We start from the raw sequence: 26380 nt of genomic DNA on the forward strand, positions 1-26380 counted from the left end.
TCGACGTCCCTGTATGAGGGCTTGTTTTTTGCGGGACGAGTTGTATTTGCAATTTAATGTACCATAAAATGTACTGAAAAACGTTAAAAAAATTATTTTAGGCAGGCAATCTATCAAGCCACTCCACAGGGGTGGATAGGCGTTCCGCCATGACAGCCCTAGGCCTTTCGGAAAGCCCTCAACTGCCATGACACCCACACAGCTCCCTGCGATCTCATCACAGGGGGCCGTACAGGAACCCCGAATGATGTTCAGAATTGACAGCGGCGCTTAAAGGGTTAACAGCTTTGATCAGCCGTGTGGCTGATCACAGCTGTTGCCGTCGGGTGTTGGCTGTAAGAAACAGCCGGGCCTGTGGTGTATGATGGGAGATCGCCGCGCAACCCCCTCCATACATACACCGACGCTGCAGGACATAAATGTTCGCCCTGCAGCAAGAAGGGGTTAATCTATTTATAATAAAATAAATCATCTTAGTTACCAATATAAGTGGGTTGGAATGTGTATAAAAATACTGTAAAAGCTGCATTGGACATGAAGCTATGAGTCCAACATTTACCTGAGCCCACAAGCTGTCCCGCATTCTCCCACTCTCCTATGGCAGATTGACACCAGTCTCCATATGAAGGCTAATACAAGACTCACTAGAAAAAGCAGATTGATGCCTCACCAGGAGAAGAACACCCAGTGATCAGCTTTAGGGTTCATGCACAGGACTATATTACATGTCCGTTTGCACAGAGCTGTATGACCGTAGGACTGCCTTAAAGGGGTTGTCCCGCGGCAGCAAGTGGGGTTCAGCACTTCTGTATGGCCATATTAATGCACTTTGTAATATAGATCGTGCATTAAATATTGGCCATACAGAAGTTATACACTGACCCCATCCGGGTGTTGGTGTCCCCGTCTCCATGGCGGCGACCGAAGCCTTCTTCTCCCTCGATTAGATGCGCTTGCGCTGTCTGGTCTTCTGTTCTGTTGAATGGGGCCGCTCCGGCGTGCTCGTGCCGGAGAGCTGGTCTGCGCATGTGCAGAAGACCTGTGCGGCGTGAGCACGCCGGAGCGGCCCCTTCAGCGCAAGCGCGTTTAATCCAGGGAGAAGGCAGCTTTGGTCGGCGCCATGGAGACGGGGACGCCAGCACCGGAGGGGGTAAGTGTATAACTTCTGTATGGCCAATATTTAATGCACGATGTATATTACAAAGTGCATTAATATGGCCATACAGAAGTGCTTAACCCCACTTGCTATCACGGGACAACCCCTTTAACTGTTGAGACTGCATGGGTGTTCTACTGTACCTACATCTGTCTCCATCTTCGTGCAGAAGAATACCACATTTCTTCTCTAGAAGCATTCTCTCTAGAGGAGAATATTTCATAGAATCATAGAATAGTAGAGTTGGAAGGGACCTCCGGGGGATCACTAAGTCATCCTAGACAGATGTCTGTCCGGCTTCTGCTTGAAGACTTTCATTAAGGGCTAATGCCTATGGCCGGATTTCTGCCACGTTTTAAGGGGCAGAACCAATTGAACCTAATAGGTCAATGTTCACGCGCGCAGTTCCACTGCATGAAAGAAACCGTGGCATGCTCTAATTGCCGTGGGAATACGCGCAGCCGGCTTCCATTAGTCAATGGAAGCCGGTTGTCGCACTATACTTCCGCTGTAGCACAGTGAAAGTATCGCATGAATACGCGTCCCCGCCCACGTCATTTCGCACTGCTGGCGCATCATGCGCTGTACTGCGCATGCGCACAGGCTCGAGCGATGGGAATATCGCGGCAGATCTGGGAGGTGAGTATGGGGGTTTTGGGGGGCGCCGTGGCGGACTCCACTGTAATATTCCGCTAGCAGAGTCCGCCACAGCCGTGGGCATGAGGCCTAAAGGAGAACTCACCACCTTCCACTCAATCAACAGAAATTTATGACGCGCACTTACTGGAAATTCCTCATTCATGGGAAATAATTTCAATCCACAATCCCTATCACGAATGGGATTCAGCAGCTTATCTGCACCTATCGGCAAAGGGTAGACAAATGCTGGTCCGTTCAGTGTAGAGTCTGTGCAGCCCAGGACAACTAAGGGCATCACAGACCTGTTATTGCTCAATCTTGCATGTGTGAAATCCACTTGTCCTTCTAAGAAACTGCACGCGGACCGCCAGGGGTTGCATGGCTAGTTAGCGTGGGGAACTCTGGTTTGTTATCGGAATTGCTCCACCAACTAAGAACGGCCATTCACCACCACCCACAGAATCGAGAAAGAGCTATCAATCTGTCAATCTTCTCCAGTCCTTTATCTCCATACATACTGAGTCTAATGGAGCATACGACTCTCTACCATGGAGCCATACGATGAACAGGGCATGAGCCTTCACTCTAGGGACAAACCATTTGGAGAGTGGTTGTCCACATGGGCAATCCCTTTATGTGCACAGCTTGCACTAAATACGCTGTATATGATCATATAATGTATGACCAACATCTGTACAAACAGAACTACATGGTGAGGACATGGTGGCCACCGCTTGTAGGGCTTCAGTTGGTGTTCTGAATTTATAAAGTATTACCACAACCACATGCAGCCATATAATACACAACCATTTGGGATAAAATTTCTCTTTAGATTGTAACAAAATGAGTGAAGCTTAAGTAACGGTATGTGGCATGTTCCAGATAGATTGTCCTGGCTAGCTTCGAGCACATTAAACTCCTAACTTGGCTGCAGACTGAAGAGTTGAGCTGACGGGTCACCACGGTGTTCCTTCTCCAGCACTCCTGTCAGAAGCTATAACTTCTCACCCTTCTGATGGAATGACTGTTAAGTGGCCAGAAAGGCTTTACAGCGATAAAGTGCGCTCACGTTATCAACCGCCTAGCTCAGTCTTCAAAGGAACTCTTAGGCCACACAGAGAAGACGAATGTGGATGCTATTAGGTCATTATCTACTCAACCTCATGTTTTATTCTTATTCTATAATGTTGTACGGATCATAAACTTTCCATTAACATACACAATCCGTGCAAACGGAGAATTCCGGTCCCATAACAAACTGCTGAGAGGTTCTACATTATTTTGCAACATTAATGCCTTAAGGCTCCAGGGCTTACAGTTACATCCTGGGCATGGGGTGTTTGTGTGTAGGGAAATCAGGAGTCGATCTTGTTCCATGTAACATGGCTGATGGCTGTTTTTCACAGCCGTCACACGCCGGCAACAGCTGTAATCAGCACTCACGCTGGTCGCAGCTATTAACCCTTTAAGTCCCCCCAAAGGAGTTTGTGGGGTGCCGTTCAGTTCCTGGTAGACGGGGGCCTTCTGAAAGTCCTCAGGGCTGCCACTGCAGATTGCCCTGGGGGTATGGCTTGATAGACAGGCATAGCTTGATATACTGCCTGTCAAATTGTGGTATACTGTATTACATCATACTGCAGGAGCCATCAAATGGTCTCAAGTTCAAGTCCCCAATGGGGACTATAAAAATCAGTTTTAAAAAGTTTGTATTTACAGGTGCGATTTTTTTTCCCCCTCTGCCATCAATCCTGCGACATAGGAAAATCACAGCATTATTTTTTGGGCGATATCGTCCAAAACAAAACGCATTGCACTTTCATGCAGATGAGATGTTCAAGTGAGTGCGATACGAATTTTTTTTTTTATATATAACATGACATGCGATTTTCATGCACGTGAAAAAAATCATATGAAAATCCCTTATGCGGCAATGCGTTTTTCTTGCAAAATGCAATTGCAGGGATTTTTGCAGATTTAGGGCTTCTTCACGCTTGCGATTTCGCTGCATTTTTTTTTACGCGAATATGAATAGGACTTTCTAATGCTAAAAGTGCATCGCACAAAAGTCGCAAACTTGTGATTTTTGTGCAATGAATTTTTAACATTAGAAACTCCTATTGACATTCACGTTAAAGAAACGCAGTGATATGGCGATCGCAAGTGTGAAGCCGCCCTTAGAAGCTCCGAGTTTCTCAGATTGGATATAGCACACTGCAGACATGGTGGGATGGCCACTTGTTGAGTCATTTTCACGTTCCTATGCCGTTGTGATCAACCACTGTTGGGACTGTATCGGCAGAATTCAGAATGGATCATCCATCTACATCTTTACACCAGAACTCACTGATTCACACCTTACACAACCCTACTGGTCGTCATATAACAAGGCTTCCTTCACTCTCAGATACTGGCCATTAGAGATGAGCGAGTATACTCACTAAGACACATTACTTGAGTGAGTAGTGCCTTAGCCGAGTATCTCCCTGCTCGTCTCTAAAGATTCGAGTGCCGGCGGGGGGCGGGGAGCAGTGGGGGAGAGCGGGAAGGAACAGAGGGGAGATCTCTCTCTCCCTCTCTCCCCCCCGCAACTCACCTGTCAGCCGCGGCGGCCCCTGAATCTTTAGAGACGAGCGGGGAGATACTTGGCTAAGGCACTACTCGCTCGAGTAATGTGCCTTAACGAATATACTCGCTCATCTCTACTGGCCATCCAAAACTTCACATCCTCCAGGCTGTTTATCACTTTGGAAAGTGTATTATTGATGACTGCTGGCGTCGCCAACTTTTTGGAACCCGTGACAATAACACTTTTCAATAACACTCTGCTTTACAATTTGTATCCAACTAAATTATTAATATTGTCATCATTCTTCCTGCTGGTTGGAGATCAGCAATGCTTGTTGTTATTCGGGATTGTAACCTCTTGTTAAAATATATGTATTCATTTATTATTAATATATATATTCCCGTAACGCATTTCAGTTCGGGCTTATTCCCACAAATGCATTTGCGCTGTTTGATACTCAGTGAATAGAACCCATTGCTTTCAATGCATTCGGTCACGTGTGTTATTTGCGTGCACATTTCGGTAGCAAAAAAAAACTCAGCAGGACGTATTTTTGTGTGTATTGTGCTTGAAAATAGCACATATTAAACAAATCAAATATAAATGCCCATTGAAATCAATGGGAGCATGCTTGCGTAAAATACGCACACATGCTCACAAAAACGCAGCACTTATTGCGGAAATACGCAGCGCACATGTGCGCCTAAATACACTCTTTGTGCACTTAAACTGTGCGCAATTGCATACGCAAAAAAGAACACGCACCGATGCTCTCAGCCATTGGAATGGCCAATTAGTTTAATGAGTTTAAGATGTGTTCTTTCCCTATGCAAATGCACAGGAAAATAGAGCGCGCTGCAGGGTTTTTTTGCATGGCGGATTTGTGCACGCCAAATATCCCACCTCTCATCCGTACCGAATAGGACATGCGATTAGTTCTTTTTACTCAGACTATCGGTCTGTGTTAAAAAACGTCAATGTACATATTGAGCAGCTGAGAAAAGACCAACCCCATGGAATAATAGAGCAAAGAAAGTGGTAGAGTTGAAAAAGGCAAAAGATTTCTTCTGAAGGAAGATTGTAAAAAGAAGAGAGAAGCCCCCCGGGCGCACGAGTCCGTTACCAACACACAAATTTGAGACAGATGTCAGATGGTGGAGTTGCCACCACAAAAATACCTCCATCTGCCAACCTTGGAGAAAAATGGGGCGCAACCCCTTTAAAGGTTGTTAACATTCAGCGAAGATCAAATACGTATCAGTTGTGTAGAATTTATTGTATTTTTTGCAACTTTATTTTTTTTTCTTCCATTCTTTTATTTATTCCCACATGAACTACTGTATATCGATACTGGCACATTTGTATATGCATAAGCATAGCCTAACAGAATCGCAGCATTGACATGTGCTTTTTGTCGGGGAGTCAAACTCTTTGTATTAAACAGTGGTTATATTTTTTCTTTAGAAAGTCGGCCCCCTTCTTATATAAATAGCACAATCCGTATTGATGTGGGGTATTTAAGGGGTTAAAAGACTTAGTCCAGAAGTACAACTGCTTACCGGGATGTATAAATGCATCCAGTTATATACTAGTGTGGTCATTGATAGATTGGGAACTCAAAGTCACCCTGCAAAAATATTTACCAAGTTGCACCATGTTGTAGGTTGGCCAACGTAGTGGCCTTAAACACCTATTTCTGGCCCCTCCATAATTGATATACATGTCATGTCTTTAATGTTGATGCTCTGTGCAAAGTGTCTAGTCTTCTGTTATGTGTATTGCACAACTGTGAGAGGTTAATGTCTGAAAGTGGCTGGGATATGTCTGGAAAAGTATCAATGTCTGTCTAGTCCCATGATGTCTGTACCCTATAAATGTGAGTGATTGGGGTGTGATTGAGGAGTTCCTGATCTTCAACGATGAGTGGGGAGTGGAGTGCCGGCCACATGGGAGTACCTTTAAACCCTCATGTGGTGAAGTGATGGAAGAGTAGGAAAGGTATCCTGAGGCCTTCCATGCCAGGAGCCACCTCTGAAGAGAGAAAGTATTGAGAAGTCCGCTGTGTAAAGGTGTCTACCAGAGTGCAGAGTGAGTGTCAGTGGAGTGTTCCCTTTCCCCCGTCCTCCTTCGGAGTGTTCCCTGTCCAGGAGCAGAGTGTTGTAGATAACTGAGACTGCAGGCCCGATATCATTCTGAGTTATCCTCCCTGACCTAGCATTAGCAACTTGTCTTTCCTGCATGTGTGAGTAAGCTGTATTCTACTGAATCTTCTACAATACAGTTTCCAGTCACTGCCCGTTCCCAGTGATTGAGGTATTCAAGTTTATCAGTGTATGGACTCTCTTTATTCATCTGCCGGATAATCCACGGTGTGAAGGAACGATGGCGTCACAGGTGACAACTTCACATCCACAACACTTATACAGGTAACCGCTGTCCCAGCGTTGCCTGGAAAAGGCTTAGCGGTACTTGGGCTGAGGTTGTGTGTGTCCCTTCGGGGAGGAGTATGGTTGAGCCACCGTGACAAGTGCCAACTCTACCCCGCCAGCTCCTCAGTGTGGGCCTCATGTCGTGGGTCACTGCAGCCAACACCAGCAGCAAATGGGGCAACCATAAGTAAGCAAGGGTCAGCAAACCTACAGCCGCACTAGAGGTAGGAGGGGGCAAGCCTATGCAGCGTGCAAAGCGCGTTTCTATGAAGCACAGAAAATATACCTCACTGACACTGAGTCTGGTGATTGGCCACAGCCATCATGTGACATGATCATGCTACCAGGAACAGCATAGACTGCAGCAGCTGGGAGATAAGTAAAAGCTGCTTTTTATTCTATTCATCGGCCTCAAGACCTGACCGGCCCAACGGGACATCTGCAAAAAGAGTCTATGGCCAACCCACTCCTGAGTGTGGGATATAACTGAATGTATACATATAGCTCTTACGTACACCTACGCACCAATCGCAATTTTAGCAAAAATGTAGGTCCTAAAAAGCTTACTTTTCCTGTCAGTAGCCCGAAAACATCTACATTATATCCACACACTTAGATGTGCTAAAATGCACACTTTTCAAACCTGTTTTCATTGCCTTGTACATGTTGACATCCCAGTCAGCTACACAAATGCATCCTCAGCCAAAGGGCTTTTTGCTTGATTCTGCTTGTTTTGCGGTTCTTTGCTACAATCACGGCTTTAATCTTCAAGACCAAATAAAAAAGTGGAGAAAACCTCTCCTGAGGATCCTTTCTTCAAAGGATATTACTTACAATAATATTGATCGCCGCTGTTTTCATTTACGTCACCAACAGAAGTCGCCCCTGCAGGTATCACAGTTGGCGTTGTCTAGACAAGTATACAGTGAATGCTTATGGCTAGCTAGATGCCTTTATCCCCTTAGTGACGCGGCCTATTTTGGACCTATGGATGCAATGATTCTGATTTGACTGAGAGGCCATGTAAATGGGCCCTATATATGTGTGCCTATTATAAGCTTACCCCGTGCCCTAACCATGCATGAACATGATATGCAGAGTGATTGGCCTCAGTCTATATAATAGAGTAGGTTGACTACCAACAATGGAAACCCAATGTACATCCTCATAAAACAAGATGTAGGACTCCTTCCCAGCAAGAAATGCAATATTACACTTATGGCTGTACACATATATATTGATGAAGAATGTTATATAGTCAGACAATTAGGGAACAGCAGTGGATCGCTTGCTTTCCATTACACTTAATGTCAATGGAAGGTGCAGAGTGGAGCAATTATTAGTAGTGGAGTAAAAAGCATTCATATTACTACGATCGAATCTCATGAGATTCAGAGAGAAAAATATAAGTGGTTTTCTATTGCTTTGCACAGTGGGGCACAGGAAGCATTTATCCATTGGATATCATCAGGTCGCTCCAGACTTTTGTTGGTGTTAGTTCTGGCATCAACATGGAAGTGAAAGGAAGAGGGGAGACAGTGTTTGTCAGAAAATGGTGCTAAACACGAGCATCCAGAGAGCCATGTATACCATATGGTAGTAATGTAACTGGTCTGCCCAACGTTCTTCTGATCAATACTGCAATTAAACTGTACCCGCTGTAAGCCTTAATCAAAAACTGGTGGGGCATGAGCCCTGGGTGCTAGGTGCCAGAGGGTACTAATGAGTCACTCTGTCTGGACCAGGAAAAAGTAACTAGAGCTTTCAGAAACTTTTGACAAGTCAGTAGAAACTACAGAAAAAAGACTATAGACCTGCGCTACTTAGTATACCAGATCAATTATGCGTGTCTCAATAATCAATATTTTCAATAGAGACAAACAGAACACTTTTTTTATTTTATACAAATAAAAGAAAAGAGGTCGCAACCTCATCAGTTTGATATAAAAATACTTGCGGGATCCTTATGCATGCGACGCATTTCGGCGTGATACACTTGAGAAAGGCGTGTATCACGCCGAAACACGTCGCATGCATAAGGATCCCGCAAGTATTTTTATATCAAACTGATGAGGTTGCGACCTCTTTCCTTTTATTTGTATAAAATAAAAAAGGTGTTATGTTTGTCTCTATTGAAAATATTGATTATTGAGACACGCATAATTGATCTGGTATACTAAGTAGCGCAGGTCTATAGTCTTTTTTCTGTAGTTTCTTTTGATTTATCCGACCTCCTAGGAGGAACGGAGTTCTATTGTGACCTGCAGCTCTCCAAAAAGTTGGATTTTTTCTGCTTATTTGTCTTTGGTATATCCTGGATAAAGTAACCTTTACAAGCACACCAGGATGTCGGGTGCAGGCATAATCACCTGAGTGTGATATGCCTTGCACCAGGTGAGTTACCACACGAGCATTATTGTGGTATACATACATAGTGTTTTGGCGCTCTCCGTGACCCCTATTTCCTACTTGACAAGTCAGTGAGACACATCAAAAGTTTTGATCAGTGGCAGTCCCGACACTGAGACCCCAGCTGATCGCTAGAATGAGGGGCTGCAGGGCTTACCTGAGCGCTGTCTCCCTTTGGCTGTCTTCCCTGCTCCTCTGACAACTGAAGATAGCCCACATAGAGGTCTATAGTGCTCTAGTTTCCATTTTTCAAGGAGCTGTAGGAAACATATTATATACCTACTTCAGGGTTCTTTAGCTACATAGAATGGTAGAGTTGGAAGGGACCTCCAGGGTCATCGGGTCCAACCCACTGCTCAGTGCAGGATCACTAAATCATCCCAGACAGATATTTGTCCAGCCTTTGTTTGATCACTTCCATTGAAGGAGAACTCACCACCTCCTGTGGTAAACTGTTCCACTCATTGATCACCCTCACTGTCTTATATCTAATCTGTGTCTCCTCCCTTTCAGTTTCATCCCATTGCTTCTAGTCTTTGTGCAGATGAGAATAGGGCTGATCCCTCTGCACTGTGATAGCCCTTCAGATATTTGTAGACCACTGTTAAGTCTCCTCTCAGCCTTCTCTTCTGCAAGCTAAACATTCCCAGATCCTTTAACCGTTCCTCATAGGACATGATTTGCAGACTGTTCACCATCTTGGTAACTCTTCTCTGAACTTGCTCCAGTTTGTCTATGTCTGTAATTCCGTCATGCCATCTAATCAGAATTTGGATCTTTAGATATTTTGCCGACTAGTTGTAGTTTAGAAGATTTATTTAGAACACCCGACAGCCAAGCCTTTAACTAGCCTGTACACCTTCAGCCGAGCAGCACTAAGCCATTTTTTAAAATCTTGTTTGAATACAGTGATGAACAAGCATGCACCCTGGTGCAGCCAAGTGATGTGCTGGGGATCGCTGGGGTCTCACAGTGAGGCACCCAGCGGTTCTACATTTATTGCCTAATAAATGTTTTTTCCTAGGAAATCACTATAATGCATCCTGGTTAGATGACATGATTACACTGAGGAAAAAAACCTATTAGGCTATTGTATAAAAATTTGGTCCATCAGGTTCCATCATGGTGTGCGCCATTTTACTGGAAAAAAAACTAATCTACATAATAAACTTTATTTGTATACCGCCAACGTATTCCGCAGCGCTATTGATGCACATGGGGAACACAAAAGTTACAAGAGTTACATGTGGTATTCAATTATTTGGAAACAGAGGGGGTGAGGTGCTACAGAAGGTACAGGGGCAGGCGGTGGAGCAAGGGAGAACACAGCAATGCGACGATAACATGTGATATACAGTTTTTAGGACACAAGCGGGGTGGGGGTAGTACAGGAGGTGCAGGGCAGGAAGTGTACATGATAGGCAAAAGGGGAAAGCCATAGGGGGGGCAGGGGCATATTGTGGGAAGGGGGACTAGATCAGGAGGTTTGGTATGCTGCTTTGAAGGGTGCATCTTTAAGGTGCGTCTGAAGTTCCATGCGTCGGGGATTGTCCAGTTATTTTGGGGTAGAGCGTTCCAGAGGACCGCTGCTGCTCTAGAGAAGTCCTGGAGGCGTATTAGAGGAGGGAATCGATGTATGGCGGCGCGGCACCAAAGAGAGCATGTAGGTGGGGGTGATGAGTTTGAATTGAGTTCTGTAGTGGATGGGCAGCTGGTGCAGTGACTGGCATAGTGCAGAAGCGTCTGGATAGGAAGAGGAGTCTAGCTGCTGCATTTAGTATGGATTGGAGAGGGCAGAGTCTGGTGTGGAGAAAGCCGATTAGCAGGGAGTAGCAGTAGTTGAGCCGGGAGTGTATGAGAGCAACATAGAGTGTCTTTAGCGTGTCCGTGGTGAGAAACAAACGTATTTTAGCAATATTCCTGAGGTGCATGTGACATGTTCGGGCCAGGGATTTAATATGGGGGGTAAAGGAGCTGTCCTAATCCAGTCTAACCACAAGGCAGCAGGCAAGCTGTCTGAGGGTTATGATGCATCACATGTATATAGTTATTGAATGCAGAGTACTACAGTAACTCTTATGTATAAACTATCGTCCAGCCCTAACCCTTCAGAGCAGAAATCCTTTATTATGGACATCAGAAGCTAAGGGGGTCATCCATGCAGCAGAAGCTCTCATTGAAATCAGTGGGAGCTGTGCCAGCAATTACAAGCACAGCAGCTCCCATTGATTTCAGTGACAACTGCACTTGCAATTACAATCGCCAGCCGCTACACATGGGTTGGCGCAGTGCTTCTGCTCTGACCCCCATGTATCCTGGCGCCTGCTTTCTGGATAACCCCTTTAAAGCTGGTACATGTGTCCTAAGAGTCACCAAAACCGGGATGGCAGTCTACTATCCAATGTGGCTGATGAAGAGCCTCTTTTGCCTTGAAACATGTTTTATTGCTGGTTCTATTTAAGTAAAAACTGCCTCCTCTTATTTGATACATTTTTTTGGAGGCTTGCGCCATGCGCCAGACATTTTTATTCAGTATTTTACAAAAACGAACACAAATGTGATAAGACACAAATGGACAGAACCCTATTAGTGTCCTAAATATCGTGTTGTAATAAAAAATGTTGATATCCTTGTATTAACATCCATAAGATCCTAATTATCGATTAGGATTTGTAAAATGATTAACAGATCCACCATAATAAATATTCTAGAATGTTAGAACCACATTTCTATTACATAATTACAACCTTGGACCTCAGATTGAATTGCTAATCGCCCCAGGAAATGATTAGAAAATGTTGGTAAGCCATTTCATATTATCATGCAAATGGAAGCAGAGTTCAATGTGGTTTTCACTGCGCGCTAATTGGTAGGACTAAAGCAGATTATATATTTTACAGGATGAACAGTGTAAGCATTAGCACGTTATGTATGCTGTTGACAGCAAAAGAACATCTATTTTTAATTTGCTCCAAAAAAGCATTTCTAGCTGCATTATGTAGTAGCCAGTGAAAGCACAGCAAGGTATCTGAGGGCTGCAAACATATAATAATATTGAACATTCTGTGCTTTCAATCATTTACATAAAAATAGAACTAACGGTGAACTTCCACCTCACTATGATGTCCCCATGTGTCCGTATACTGGTTTGGTCGATCAGGAGACAGTTTAAACAGGACAACACTAATTAAAAAAAACAACTTTGTGAGTCCTAAAAGCATATCCTGTTTTGCTGTCTATGCGAGTAGATAAATAGTGTCACTTAAAGTGGATTTCTACCCAAAAAGTAAAAACTGACACATAAAAAGATGGCAAATTAAATCAGAACTTAGAGCAATAGTTTTCTTTATTGAGTTAATGGCAATTTTTCTGTTTTCTTTCTTTAGGACAGCAAGTTTGAAAACGTGACAGCAGCAAGTGCAGCCACATAGTATTTTTATACTTTGGAATTAAAGTGTACCTGTGTTTTCAATGAGTTTGCTAAAATACACCAGGTTCTCCTTACCCTTTTATTTGCTGCCATTTGCACCCTGTTTCATGCCTGTAGTGTCGCGGTTTGTCGGTCGCATCAGCATCGTGGCATGGTGGCCTCGACACTGGCCAAGACCTGTTGCCTGGTTATGCAGGTCAAGGGTTAATGCATTATGCTGGTTGCTGTCTCTCTATGCTGCATGGATGCATGCTGATGATTAGTCATTTCTGGGAGAAGGTTGGGGGTGTGGTTCTCTAGTTGCTCTGCCAATTCTCAGGTGTGGAGAGCTTTATATTTTTACCCCTCCCTTTGCTCACTGCTGCTTATTCAGTTTCATAAAGGAGTTGTTGGAGAGTGGTGTTCCTCTATGTTGGGTGTATTGCTTCCTATCCAGATAAGTGCTGCGGTTTCCTATCAGTTGTATCACTGTTTTTATTTGTATTGCTTGTTGTGTCGGTTCATATTTCCAGGTGTTCCTTTAGGAATAATCAGGGCCCAGTAAGAAGACAGTGGGGCTGCCTTTATCGAGGCAATGAACCCGCTTTTAGGCAAGGACCCTTCACCTACCTACTAGGTTAGGGCCAGGCTTCCTTCTCCCTGAAGTGGTGCAACTGACCAGCATAGCAAGGTGTGCTACAGTGTGTACATTATCCTGCGCCATGCTGAGCGTGGTGCTTTTGTGCCGCACGGGCTTTACATACTGGTTATCATATTCTTTATGTGGCACACACTGTGCACTACAATGCATAGTGTTACCAACTGCAGTAGTGTGAATGTCACCCTGCGTCCGTGCTGAGTGTTGTGCTCGTATGCCGCACGGACATGACATGTAGATTCTGATTTTCAAGTGATATTTTGCATTTTTCTGTTGCCCTGATGCCTCCAGCCACATTCATGCAGGGAGCATGTAGCAAGTTTAGCATTCTGTAAGTAGTTCTCTGTCCTGCAGTTCCTTGCCCTGACTTCCCATGCTGCATTACACAGTCTGTGGTCCAATCAGCAGGCGGGCGGTATCTAAATGCCCACCCCTCTGTTCTCCCAAGATGATTCAGACATTCTGGCCAAATGGTGAGTAAGCCCACTATAATATCTATATACACATACACACATATGGCCCTTTTCCACAGGCCAACTGTTGGGTAAATGACTGCACGTGCGCTGATGTCACCGCTAAGGTCATCAGCGCTTATGCAGAGAGTTTACATTAGAAGCCTTCACCTCTGGATCGGTGGCTTCTCGCTCAGTGCTTCACCTTCTATGTCAAGTGCTGAGCGGGGAGCGTTTACACAGAACAACAAGCCCACGATCCAACAATGGTTTTTAAGTGACTGACAAGTCTGCTTAAAACCTGTGAACAAATAGTGAGTGATTTCTGTACATTTACACTGCAGGATTATTGCTCAAATTCGTTTAAAGGAATTTTGAGTGATAATTGTCCCATGTAAATGGCCAATAGACACAGATGCTCACACTCTAAGAGAGGCAGAGATTATAGAGATCATTATCACAGTGTCTGCAGAGCTGTCAGTCTGCAGCCTATGAGTGCATGGGAGCACCATCGTGTAAATAGCTCCTCCCCATTGCTAAGGAAACATCTCTGTCTCCTTTAAATACGGAAGCTCTGTACCTAACAAAGAGTGGACTGCTGAGAAGATGGAAGGGAGATCCCTTGTGGCAGCCACCTCAAACGTGCTTTACATTGGTAAAGCAACAACATTTCTAATGCAGGTAAGTTACAGAAATTATGAGACTAACACGAGCTAGTAGATGAGCAAAAGTTGTCCAAAAAGTTAGTACCCCTTTAAATTTTGGTGTTTCGTGTTCATCATGTGATATCACTAGCAGTGCGTTAATTTACTCTCAGTCTGCACAAAAAAATCCATAGCTATTAAAAAATTATGTAAAGCTGCTAACCCCGGGTATGACACAATAGGCACTTAGCAATAATGCTGAATATTGTGTTTACCATTGCACTAAATATCAAACAATTACTATTCCACTCTAATTCCCTGCTTTTTAAGAATTCCTGACTCATAAATTAGGTGAGAAATAGAGGCAGATGTGATATCGCCACATGTCAGACCGAACACTGATTGAACTCCATTCACTAAATGCAATATTGCCCTTCCTTGCACATTTATTACAAGTGACATTAAGTTACGAAGTCACTTTCGGTTCACATATTTGTGCCTAGAGCACCACAGCGCTTCATTTCAGGCTCTGCATCATAGCATAACCCTTGTGTTGGGGGCTGACGTTATCCCCCACTAATATACATATTGGCAGATATCTAATATTTAAAGCCATCAAAGCATGAATTAAACACCGGAAACAGATATTCTTCAAAGTAAAGAAATGAGATAAAGGATTACTGTGCCTTGTAACAAGATAGTGAGGCATAGAGGACAGAGGAGAAAACAGGACAGCAAGCATGTTTGACCACGCAGAACTGCAACATAAAGGGGTTATCTGAGTTGAGCCCCCCCTCCCCCCTCTTGTCATTGGGTCCCCCAAACCTTAAAATAAAGAATCAGCGGTCATTAACCTCTTCCCTGTTCGTCTTCTGCCATCCACTCCGGTCTCTGCTGTGACATCACTTTTCATGCTAAGCCCATTGACAAACAAGCTGCGGCAGCCAATGACAGCACTCATGACTGAGAGCTGTCATTGGCTGCTACCACAGGTTTACAGGACCTCACTGCTGCCTGTAAACAGATAATGGAGACCTGGGATCAGGAGAAGTGAGTAATCGCTGATTTTTTATTTTAAGGCCAGATTTACATGAGCGTATGTGTATTGGCGCGTGAATGAGCGTAGTGTGATTGCAGAACGAATGTTGCTTTTTTGCGCACACATTCTACTGCACTTTGTCCATGCACAAGACATATGCATTGGCACGTGGCAAATACGCATATGCTCATGAGAAGCCGGCCAAATACAAGCATTACTTGCCTATGAGGTCTAGTACTGCCGCTCCGAGTCTTCCCGTCAGGCTCTGTCTACCTGACTGCAGCGATGACATCACGATGACAACATATGACCACTACAGCCAATCGCTGCAAAGGACAACCCATTTAAAAAAGTTTTCTTGTGGTTTTCAGACTGTAGTATATTACAAAAATTGTGTGTTTTTTTCCCTGTAATCTCGCGATCAGCCAAATCTGCGGTGGTCTCCAAGCACATAGCGCTGACTTGTGAAGATATATGCAGACGATTTGCTTCATCTTCATCCAACAATGATCTCAATTTCATATTATTTTAACACTTAAAACTAAAGTCCTTTTACTGATACAATCTGGCAATTTGTTCTTCTGGCTATTAATCGTATGACTTGCCAGGCACATGGAGAGTTTGTCCTTGCTTACTTTTGATAGAACTTACTTAGAGGACACCAGATGTAAAATAACTTTCTTAAGGAATTTCTAAGGCCTTCCATTAAAAATAAAGTCGTATCCAAAGAGGGTGAGATTGCGCAATGTGCTACAAATGAGCCACTTCTGATGCACTTGAAAGCTAACCTCTCCGCAGGAGATTACAAATGATAGAAAAACCCCAAATCGTATAATCACAACAATATAATATCTCATTTAGAGTTCTCAAGTAGTTTACGCTCGCCCTGAGATACGAGAAAGTACAAGGACATGAAGCAATGTAAAAATTGGAATTTTATGCAAGTTACCATCATAAGGACTTATGAAACTTGACACGGGTTATAGATGCCTTTTCTTTTACCTAAATGCGCGTATTTTTTGGCTAAAATTCTGTTTTGCAAGAGTTTGATTAAAAATGTTGCAGCTTTTGGCTTCTGCAGTTTCTACATATCACTGCAAGCTGCAGACCATTTCAATACAAGATACATCAGCGAACCGAACTGACAACTTCCGCTGTTATCTCTTCTGAATGCTCTTGTCAGCAGATTTATGGTCCTAAGGGTGATTATCGACCAAATCGCTGGAAACAGCAAATTCAGGCGATGGATGCCCCATGTACAAGCAGCTGCACTAAGCGACAAAGTGCTCACCTAAAAACCAAGCGACGGTCGGGCCATGTAAGCAGGGATTGCTCAATCTCTGTTTACTGTGAATGGAGGCAGGTAGCCAGAAGTGATCACGGGCCCTCTGTGCCTCCGCTAGCAGAACAGCTACCGCTATTGTGTATTAGCCCAGGAGCGATGGTCATTGGGGCGGATGTTGGATGCTTATGTGCCTGATAGTCACACCGTGTAAAGGGACCTTTAGCTGATTAGTATGTTCAGGAAAGGAGAGAGAGCAGAGAGAAACTTTAAGCCATCAGTCCAACTTCACTGATGATTCTGCTGTTGGATTTAGTCTGCAGCTTACTGTATACGGTGATATGCAGAAGCTGAATAAGCCAAACAGTGCAGAGCATTTAAAGGAGATGTCCCGCGCCGAAACGGGTTTTTTTTTTTTTAAACCCCCCCCCCGTTCGGCGCGAGACAACCCCGATGCAGGGGTTAAAAAAACCACCCGCACAGCGCTTACCTGAATCCCGGCGGTCCGGTGACTTCAATACTTACCGCTGAAGATGGCCGCCGGGATCCTCTATCTTCGTGGACCGCAGCTCTTCTGTGCGGTCCACTGCCGATTCCAGCCTCCTGATTGGCTGGAATCGGCACGTGACGGGGCGGAGCTACACGGAGCTACACGGAGCCCCATAGAGAACAGCAGAAGACCCGGACTGCGCAAGCGCGGCTAATTTGGCCATCGGAGGCCAAAAATTAGTCGGCACCATGGAGACCAGGACGCTAGCAACGGAGCAGGTAAGTAAAAAACTTTTTATAACTTCTGTATGGCTCATAATTAATGCACAATGTATATTACAAAGTGCATTATTATGGCCATACAGAAGTGTATAACCCCACTTGCTGCCTCGGGACATCTCCTTTAATAAAAAGGGATTATTGTTGTTGTTTTTTTTTAATGATGATCTGCCCTCAGGATAGGCTATTAATGTCTGATTGGTGGGAGTCCGCTGCCCAGAATCACTGATGATCAGCTGATTAAAGGGGCTACGCTACTTGGACAAGCAACAATGTTTAAATCTGTCCAGTCCCATGCACTTCTGGTCGTTGTTCCATTCACTGCAATGGGACAACGTTGCAATATTCAAAATGGCCACTACTAAAATGCAGCGATCTGAGTAAACGTTTTGGATTTATGAATATAAAATGCTAAAAAAAAAATGAAAAAGATAGAATGGCCATCGGGTCCAACCCCCTGCTCAATGCGGGATTCACAAAATCATCCCAGACGGATGTCTTTCCAGCCTCTGTTTGAAGACTTCCATTGAAAGAGAACTCACCACCTCCTGTGGTAACCTGTTCCACTCACTGATCCCCCTCACTGTCTAATATCTAATCTGTGTCTCCTCCCTATATTTTGTCCAGCCTCTGTTTGAAGACTTCCATTGAAAGAGAACTCACCACCTCCCGTGGCAACCTGTTCCACTCATTGATCCCCCTCACTGTCTAATATCTAATTTGTGACTCCTCCCTCAGTTTTATCCCATTGCTTTTAGTCTTTCCTCATGCGGATGAGAATAGGGCTGATCCCTCTGCACTGTGACAGCCCTTTATCTAAATAACACATTGTAGATGAGGGAAATCTTTATTTACTAGTTTAATGACATATATTAACATTCCCCAGCATTACATACAACAGGGAGAAAATGATCAACATGTTGTGTTAGTAATAAGTATACAGTATACCACGGCCAACAGTAAAACAAAGAGTCAGCAATACCTCTGACCAACAAAAAGAGCATAACAAAAAAGGACGCCTGGCTGGCATGAAGGTGATGTCACCACAATTCTTCCTCTCCTGGTAACACAGTTGATACCAGACTGACTGGTTTCCAGGGAGCTGAGCGAAATGTTCCCAAGCACTTTGCAGCAATGAAAGGCTATGGAGAAGACCAGCTTCTAGCAGCAGAAGACTGCGGACTGCTGGGCCTCGTAAAAATAGGACCTTCTATATCAAGATGAACTTACTACCTGTGGAATCTATTCAGTAACACATTGAAAAGAAAAATACGTTTATATGCTTTCTAACACTAAAATCAATAAAGGACCCAAATACTATGTCATATGGGAGAAGCGGCCCTCTGTGAGGCTCTATTCACATGAGCGTTTTTATGCATTGATTTTGCTGCAATAAAACGCCGGCCGAAAATCTGGACCATCTGATGCGTTGGATTCCAATGCATTTATTCAGATGGGCGATTATCCGGTGTGTAAAATCAGCCGGTCAGAAAAGACAGCACATATGGTGTGCATGCCAGCTGACCATTTTTACGCCCAGCCGTCTTGACCTATCTTTTGCCGGAATACGTCGGCCATTTCCAGAAACTCCTATGGGAGCTTATGTGAGCCATCAGGAAAGGGAAGAGGGAGGAAGTGTAGCAGTGGCTCGCAAGTCCCTCCCCCTCCCCTTGCTGGCAGTTCCAATAGGCTGGGGTGGGAGGGGAGGAACTAGTTCTACTAAGCTCCCATCTCTGCCCCTCCCCTTGCTGGTAGCCAGCAAGGGGCGGAGAGGGGAAGGGAGTTTAGCACACTAGCTCTGCTAAGCTCCCACCCCCTCCTTTTGCCAGCAGCGGGCAGAGAGGGAGAGGGAAAGGTGAGGGAGTTTAGCAGAACTGAATTCACTTCCCCCGACTGACGGTATTCCGGGCCGCTGCATATATACGCCGCACTTGGCTGTCTAAATGGGCATTGAAACCGATTTTCAGCCATGAGTCAGACGGCCAAAAATCACAGTGCCCGTGTGAAGGAGCCCTGAGCCTGTATAAAGTAACAGACTATGGGTGCCATATTATGAATTTACAACACTAAAGTTAAGCATCCCCTGTACATGTATGGTGAATGTGCATGGTGTTTGCAAGGTCCAGCAGCTGAGATGGGGCTATTAAGCTTGTAGGTGCCCTGATGAGCACTGACTAATGGCTTAGTAGGTGCAAGGGGCAAAGAAATTTTGGGTTGCCATGGCAGCCTGGTACCTTGTGAAGGCTCCAAGGCCAGTGATGGATTGTTTCCTATTAATACCTGCCTGTGGCTTAATAGGATGATTTTAAAAGTACAATATACTGCAATACTGAACTGAATACTAGGGGACTTGAACTTAAATCATTTGATCAAACGATTATAAGTTCAAGTCTCCTAGTGGGACTTAAAATAAGTTAAATAAAGATTTTTGAGTAATACAAAAAGTCATTCAATATTAAAAAACAAAGACAAAAATAAATAAATAAACATTTTGTACCTCCACGTCTGTAAAAGTCCGGTCTATTAAAATAATGCATTATTTATCCTTAGAGGTACACAGTGCCCTAAAATGGTACCAAAACAAGTCCTCACGCAGCTCCATCCTTGGAAAAATAAAAAGGTTATAGATGAAAATATGATAATAGAATTTTTCTTTTTGAAAAGGTATTTTATTTTTGAAAAGTAGTGCAACAAAAAAAATACAAATTTAGTATCGCCTTAATCATAGTGACCCACTAAATATAGTTAACATCTAAGTTTTACAACCTTGTTTAAGTCATAAAAACAAAAATACAACTCGTTCCACAAGAAACATCGCAGGACTATGTTTGATTAAAAAAAAAAGTAAAAACATTTTTTGGAAGTGAGTGGAAAAATCACAAAAAAATGGCCAGGTCTTGAAGAGGTTACTACTACCATGTCAATGAGTCCTTGTAGATACAATCATTGATTTTGTCATTCTGTTATCTCTGCCATATAAGCTTGTGTCTACATATAGGAGATGTCCAATACATTTATCAGTAGCTGGAATTACAACTAATTAACCCATCATTAGGGTGTCCGTATGAATGCTGATGTATGATTTGTAGTTAGAAATTCATTTTAAAATTATTATCATATTACATGTTTGTTTTGTGAAAACCAGTGGGGAGTTCTAGAAAATACAGCTATCATAAACCAACCACTGTTGTACTAAGATATATGAATAGTGGAGCAACTTAATATGCAAATAGCCCACACCATAGGCCTCTCACTAGCCAAGCCAGGATCCTACTGCACACTGATGAGGGGCAAAACCCCGAAACAGCTGTCTGTGTATGGTATTCTGGCCTGGTTTTCAATTCCCAATCATTGCTCTACAGACCTGTATAAAGGGTCAAGCATTGATTTGAAGGAATACTGTCATCCAATGGACACCCTTAGTACTTGTCCTAATATATAGGGGTCCCAGACATGACTACACAGTGCACCATTAGTACTTGTCCTAATATATAGGGGTCCCAGACATGACTACACAGTGCACCATTAGTACTTGTCCTAATATATAGGGGTCCCAGACATGACTACACAGTGCACCCTTAGTACTTGTCCTAATATATAGGGGTCCCAGACATGGTTACACAGTGCAGCCTTAGTACTTGTACTAATATATAGGGGACCAGACATGGCTACATAGAGCAGCCTTAGTGCTTGTCCTAATATATAGGAGACCCAGACATGGCTACACAGTGCACCCTTAGTACTTGTCCTAATATATAGGAGACCCAGACATGGCTACACAGGGCACTCTTAGTACTTGTCCTAATATATAGGGGACCAGATATGGCTACACAATGCACCCTTAGTACTTGTCCTAATATATAGGAGACCCAGTCATGGCTACACAGTGCACCCTTAGTACTTGCCCTAATATATAGGAGACCCAGTCATGGCTACACAGGGCACCCTTAGTACTTGTCCTAATATATAGGGGACCCAGACATGGCTACACAGTGCACCCTTAGTACTTGTACTAATATATAGGGACCAGACATGACTACACAGGGCACCCTTAGTACTTGTACTAATATATAGAGGACCAGACATGACTACACAGTGCACCCTTAGTACTTGTCCTAATATATGGGGACCCAGTCATGGCTACACAGTGCACCCTTAGTACTTGTCCTAATATATAGGGGACCCACACATAGTCCCGATGATTGGGGCCGCAGAGAATGGCATTGTGGGCTGCATGTTGTGCACTCCTATGATAAAGGAATAAACATACACTTCAAGCTGAGCAAAGATGATTATTATGGGAGCCGGTTATTATGTAACCACTATTTTGCTACATGGCCAGTTTTCATTGCAGTTTTGTTAGAGGTTAAAAAGTAACAATTTCCAAGATACATTTCTGTTCTGCTTACTAAACCCATGTCACCAGTGTCAGTTAATGTATCATGTATAGTTTCCATAATGACAGAATGGAGTTCGGATGCGGACCTGCAGTAATGTCAAAGCCAATTTCACCTATTATATTTAGAGTGTGGTTGATCCATATTGCAAGGTCAAGTACCGGTTGTTTCTATGAAAGCTTTCATACCATTATGAACTGGTGCCAAATACTTCTTGAGCACTTGACACGACAAGTGTCTGATGACAGCCCGGAGGTGTTAATGGTTAATGGCGCACATACTTATCATGCGCCACCTTTCTTTTAAGAATACAATGACTAGAGGGGTTCAAACTTTACAAACCACGATGAGAATGCTATTATTAATTGGTTACTTGTCATTGCTTCCTGATTTATTTTACTTGCTTACAATTTTTTAAATTGACCCCTTAATTAACAAGAAAAACAAGATAAATTGCCTTAATCATACTGCATTGTACTAACACAGGCTGCAAAACCAGAGCACTTCTATAACACACTGCACTTTTCTTATGTACTGTATTGTAATAATAAACTCCACTCATGTACACTCTATATGTCCATTGACAACATTAAGTCCCCTCACCATCTCCATCCTTCTTCCCTTCAATTCCACTAACCCCACCATCTTATATAACAGTAGATAGTCAAGTCCGACCTGTGGGACCCAACTGATCCTGAGAATGGTTTGTTTTGTTGTCAGGTGTAAGTGGGGAGCAAATTGGGATTACTCTGCATTGACATAAATGGGAGTTACAGAAAGCATAGAATAAGTCAGATACCCCAGGGGAGATTTATTAAGACGACCCTCCAGTTTCGGGACAAAATTCTGTCCTGGGACTAAAGGAGGAGGGTAAAATCCCAGGCAGCTGACCGGAAACCAAATGGACCCATTATAGTCAAGGAGGTCCGTTTGGCGCTGTTTGGCTCCCTTATAAGACAGACCTCTTTGGCCAGGGGATTCCCCTTTCCTTCTTCACGAATGGGCAGAAAAAAAACAGAACCCCAACGCAGACATGAAAGTAGCCTTATTAATTCGCTGTCATATCAATTAATCAAAATATTGACTTCATTCATTTATGTAAAGTCAGTTTCAGACATTGTCTTATTTTCTGCCCCGAAATTCCGCAACAATGTGCAGCACAATCTAAGTGAATGCGGTTTTACCAAATTCTCAATTCTGTATCAAAATCCGCACTTAGCGTGCAGATCTGGGTGCAGAATTTACCGCGGCCTCCGGTGCATCATGCGGCCTATTCCGTCCGGTGTGAAAGCTCCCTTATAGAACCTTATGCAGGACCCCCTTAAATGTCTACAACAAAGGACTGCTCTCCAGAAATCTCTGTACATCTTTTCACACTTCTTTTCATTCATTCCCAGCTGTGACCCCATAAGGGAAGACATTAAAATAAAACTGCTTTCACATCCGTATCGGAGGCTGCTCCGTTCAGAGATCAGAAAAGGGGAATCCCCTGGCTGATCGGATTCGTCCTATGATGGAGCCAAACGGACCCCATTGACAGTAACAAGATCCGTTCGGTTTCCGTTAAGCTGACCGTCATGTAACCAGATGAAAAAGTCCTGCATGCAGCGCTATTTCTTCCGGTACTTTGTGCCGGATCTGCGACGGAACCTCCAAACGGAGATGTGAAAGCAGCTTAAGTCTTGTCATATGTATTGGAGTGAAATCTCCGAATGGCAATTCAACCATCCAGGTTACCGTCTAAGGAGCTGCGCACATATATCTCCCACTACGCCAGATAGACTTCCCAGAAATAGAACATGATAGCATAAAGCTGCATTTTACTATATTCCACTGTATACAGTGAGAATAGTAGTGTGATGAAACATTGAAGAAGTTTCCATGCGGTGATGTTCGTGATTGTTATATTGTATTGTACTGTGCTCTATTATAAGGGAAGGGGTTAACGGATCAACCTTGTAAGAAAAGGACATCTGCACGCCAGACATGCAGCGTAAGAATAAGACTTCTCATTGTTCGGCTGATGACTTTTTTCCTTCTGGGGGTATGCAGCGGGGGGCACAGTAGACAGTCCTGTGTCGGAGCAGCGCTCACTACACATGCATGATTTCATCATCAGCCATTGTCAAACTACTGACTTCAATTAGCACTAGAGCTTGGAGAGAGCTCAGCACTAAGCACAAGAAAGCCTTGAAACATGACACAACAGAGAAAACCTCAAGTGCAGATGTAGCAGAACTCAGTGCCATTTAACCCCTGCATTGTTTCCAGACCCGTAATAACTCGTAGTTTTTTAACCTACGGTGCATTGTGATATTAGGATGAGTTGTACCGCATGACAAAATCAGCTCTGCTGCATCTATACACAAACTACAAACAGAGATGATAGAATGGCGTGTACGTCCAGTAAATCTGTCCTCTGTGAGATGTAGCACTTTACCTTGCTGGAAGGCTCCCCGATAGGCGATGCAGAACATGCTCTACTCTGAGCGGTGTTACCAATGACTGCTGCTCCCCATCCCAGCCTTGTGTCCAGGTGAGCCGGACCCGCAGAGCTCTGCGCATCCACCACATCTAGTACTAGTCACTGCTGCTCTCTGCTGAGCACTGATGCCTGCCAGGGAACGTCCCGGTAACTCCACCCAGCTGCCATCCCTCTGAGCATGTCCTGTCTGTTGGAGCTCAGGGCTGGCACACCTTTCCAAATGTGCAGCCCTTCCCACCTCTTCTCTTTCCATGGATTTTTAATTACTACGGGTGCTATATTTAAGGGCCTTCTATCGCCGCATAGAAATATGGCTTGAATAAAATAAAATAAAGGGAATGTGGAGCCATAACTTTGGAAACAGATTAGATTTAAATTCCGTAACAAAGCGTATAGGGGTGAGAAGTAAAAATTTGAGCTCACCCCGGCGTGTCCGGACTTCCTCTATAGGGAAAGTCCGGCACGTCTCCAATCCTGGTGGGCAATACAGAAGGTTAATAAATCCTGGTCATCCAAATGAGGGGGGTTCCGAATGGGGTCAATCGGAAAATGAATCCAAAGAATAGGCAATGGTCAAACCATAAAAAGCCCCAGCGGTCCGGGTAGAACAGAAGACTTCTGGAAAATATATGTCAGTTCTTCATTGGTGCTATATATATATGTATATATATTTATTTTTTTTACAGAAGTCTTATGTTCCACCTGGGGCGCTGGGGCTTTTTATGGTTTGACCATTGCCTATTCTTTGGATCCTTTTATATTGAAGAGGGCACAGAAGCCGGAGGGCAAGGCTACAATACCTACTATATCTACTACTATATATAGTATAGAAAGAATGGAGGCTCTATGGATACATAAGCAAATGTTTCTTTTCTTTAGAGATCAGAACTCATGGACCCATTCTGACCACATAATAGATTACATAGACATGGAAATAAGGCTGCTTTCATACCTGCATCAACAGTAGGAATTACTCTTTGGGTGAATGCACACGGGCGGATAGTTGCTGTGGAATCTGTGATTGGCGTCCACAGCAAATACCGCCCGTTACTCCCTATGGAAATCTGATGCTTCCTACACACAAGCGGAAATCATTTGTGATTTTTGCTCGCGGAGAAAAAATCACAGCATGCTCCATTTTGCGGACCATCCATGGTACAGAAAAAAATAAGAAAATACAGGTAAGCGTGGATGCCGGCCGAGCATAGGGTTGAATTCCGCTGTGGGTTCCCGTATACGAAATCCGACATGCCCGTGTGTATGCAACCTTTTTAGGATAGATTCACATAATTTTAATGCAAGTTTTGATCCATTATCTCTTTAGCAAATATTAGGGGTGGATGATGTGTCAGGGCCGGATTGAGAATAAAAAGCAGCCCAGGCACAAAAAAGTCCAACCAGCTTTGCAGTGAATTTTGCTTTACTTAATCACACCCCTTACAAGTCTCTTAGATTCATACGGATGTATCTGTGCACATATTTGCGCAAGCAAAACGCAGAGAATGGAACCCATTGATTTCAATGGGTTTGCTCCCATTTGTGTATTTTTCCTGCGTATTTCGGTCATGCGAAAATAACCACAGCATGCTGTATTTTCCTGCGCACCAAAGATCCCTATAGATGTCAATGGGGGTTTGCAAATGTACGTGCAATACACAAGGAGATGCGTGATATGCTGCATAATTCCACTGAAAAAAGAGCACATCTGGAACTCATTAGACTAATGAGCCATTTAGATTGGTGCGCCTTTTTAGTCGCACAAAAGTGAACATGCCTTGCGGACGCAAAAATGAAATATGCCGATATGTGTGCACAAAAAAGTTGCTCTGAGGCACGCGCAAATGCACATACACTTGTGTGAAAGGGGCCTTAGGGACCTTCCACACGGGATGTAATTAGTCGTCGTAGACATTTCTGCATCACAATGCAGGGACTTATCTATATAGGACTTGAATTTCGCACCTGTAAAATCTTCGTGTCTTTAATTCAAAACCGCAAGACTAAATTCCGCAGGAGAAGCTTTCTGCTGCGGAATTAAGGACGCTTT

The 26380-nt window shown here is 43.8% G+C and overlaps 1 protein-coding gene across 1 annotated transcript in view; it reads right to left on the bottom strand.

Annotated features, from left to right (window-relative positions):
- The window catches only part of FRMPD1 (FERM and PDZ domain containing 1), a 128230-nt gene extending 103813 nt beyond the window's left edge, over window positions 1-24417 (bottom strand). Inside the window, exon 1 of the mRNA XM_066604441.1 lies at window positions 24289-24417. The gene's annotated coding sequence lies outside the window, so the exon portion shown is untranslated. The remainder of the gene's footprint in view (window positions 1-24288) is intronic.
- Between the last annotated feature and the right edge of the window lie 1963 nt (window positions 24418-26380).

Source organism: Eleutherodactylus coqui, chromosome 5, assembly GCF_035609145.1.
Source record: "Eleutherodactylus coqui strain aEleCoq1 chromosome 5, aEleCoq1.hap1, whole genome shotgun sequence".
Taxonomy (NCBI): Eukaryota; Metazoa; Chordata; class Amphibia; order Anura; family Eleutherodactylidae; genus Eleutherodactylus; species Eleutherodactylus coqui.